General features: G+C 37.3%; 1 pseudogene; it reads left to right on the top strand.

The window, feature by feature from the left end:
- The first annotated feature begins 1,296 nt into the window (after positions 1 to 1,296).
- LOC126018019 (60S ribosomal protein L26-like) lies at positions 1,297 to 1,738 on the top strand (annotated as a pseudogene).
- The last annotated feature ends 509 nt before the right edge of the window (positions 1,739 to 2,247 follow it).

The raw sequence follows: 2,247 nt of genomic DNA, 5'->3' as shown, positions 1-2,247 counted from the left end.
GGTCAATGAAGATGGTATATGCTATGAAGGCTGAGTTAATGGTGGGTTGATGATTCATAGTGTTGATAGAATCCCAGGGGCAATGTTTTTTCTATTTATTTTATATCTTTCATTTTATTGCACTGCAAGCAATCAAATGCAGGGTTTTATACACGTAAGACAAGTACTATGCCACTGAACTTGGACATACTTTTAAGGAACTAGATATGTGGCTTGAAGGATAGACCTAAAATAAAGATGTCACCCTCACCTAGAGCTGACAACATCTTCACAGGCCACCACTACTGACACCACCATCTTGCCTATGTCCCTTAATCAATCTGTTACCCAACTTTAAACTGACTTTCTCTTAAGTCCTATTACTGTAACAAAAACCTCCTTAAGTTAGATCACTAAGTTATAATAGACTCAATAGTAGAATATTGATTGCAGCCAGTAAATAAAAATACTGCTAGCCATACCCAGTCACTCCATATAGATATAGTTTTAGAGTAAGACATTGTATTTTTAGTTAGACATAAAATATTAGCAATAATTTCCAGTCAATGAATAAATACTTGATTGTTTTCCAGAAAACCAAAATAATGGCTATATTCACTATGAAGTTGAAAGTGAAGGAATAAACTGTAGACAGGGAGATCAATTGTTGGCTTATTTAAAAGAGTCACAAAACCAGGTGAGAACACAGAAATTACTCAAAAGCTTGTGCTATATAGAGAGAAAATAATGCAATTCAATTCTCTTTAAATTGATGTGCTAGAGCACTATTTGGTTACTGGGGGTACCAAGTAACGATATAGCTGTCATATTCATAACTTGTGAATAAATGATAAAATACCCTTTCCTCTTTTTTTAAAGGGTGAACTTAAACTCATCAGTATAAAGTATGCTGAATTAGGAGTGAATTTCTGGTCATTTGGGACTTTTCAAAGACAGATTTCACAAACTGATTAAGCTATAGGTCCAGCAGTGTTTCACAATTGACAAGAAGAGAATTCAAAATTTATTTTATGGGGTCAGAGAGATACCATGGAGGTGTGGCGTTTACCTTTCATGCAGTAGGACAGTGGTTCGAATCCCGGCATCCCATATGGTCCCCTGTGCCTGCCAGGGGCGATTTCTGAGCATAGAGCCAGGAGTAACCCTTCAGCGCTGCCGGCTGTGACTCCCCCCCCCAAAGAAAAACAAACAAAAAATGTGGCTCTCAAAATAAATTTTCAAAATAAAATTCAAATTTTATTTTATTTAAAATATCTTTATTTTCTCTTCCCTTCTGTGGTCATCGCTGAAGTAGTACCAGCCAAAATGAAATTTAATCCTTTTTGACTTCTGACCGGAGCAAGAACCGCAAAAGGCATTTCTATGCCCCTTGCCAAGTTGGCAGAAGATTATGTCTTCTCTTTCCATTGAGCTGAGACAGAAGTACAATGTGCAATCCATGCCCATCCGGAAGACGGTGAGGTTCAAATTGGGAAAGGTCACTGCAAAGGTGAGCCAGTTGGCCAAGTAGTTCAGGTTTATAGGAAGAAATAACGTCGTCTACATTGAATGAGTACAGTGGGAGAAAACAAATGGCACAGCTGTCCATGTAGGTATTTACCCCAGGAAGGTGGTTATCAATAGACTAAAACTGGACAAAGATCACAAAAAGATCTTTGAATACAAAGCCAAATCTCACCAAGTAGGAAAAGAAAAGAGCAAATATAAAGAAGAAACAACGGAGGAGATGCAGGAATAAAGCTACTTTGGATAAAATGGGGACGGAGCAGTGGCACAAGTGGTAAGGTGTCTGCCTTGCTCAAGCTAGCCTAAGACTGACTGCGGTTAGATCCCCTGGGTGTCCCATATGGTCCCCCAAGCCAGGAGCGATTTCTGAGCGTATAGCCCGGTGTGGCGGAAAAATAACAACAAAAATATTACTTTGTATATACTTGATTAAAAACTGTAAAACGAAGACTGCAGTGCTGTAAAATAAAATAAAAACATCTTTGTTTATGCAATCAGGATTAATAAAAAATTAAATAAAAAATTAGAGAAAAGGATTATAGAGAAAGCAAAATAACCCAATAAAGTTAGCAATTGTATAATTGGTGAATTTAGGTGGGCAGTACATGGATGTATAGTGATCTTACTACCTTTCATCCTTTTTGCATGGTTAGAGTATTATAAAAAATAAAAATAAAACTTTTAACGGGGGGGGGTACCTGAAGAGATAGTAAAATGGGTATGAAGCTTGCCTTACACTTA

The sequence above is a fragment of the Suncus etruscus genome, chromosome 9 (genome assembly GCF_024139225.1).
Source record: "Suncus etruscus isolate mSunEtr1 chromosome 9, mSunEtr1.pri.cur, whole genome shotgun sequence".
NCBI classification, from domain to species: domain Eukaryota; kingdom Metazoa; phylum Chordata; class Mammalia; order Eulipotyphla; family Soricidae; genus Suncus; species Suncus etruscus.
The sequence above is the reverse complement of the archived record's forward strand: the minus strand, read 5'-3'. Positions and strand labels throughout refer to the sequence as shown.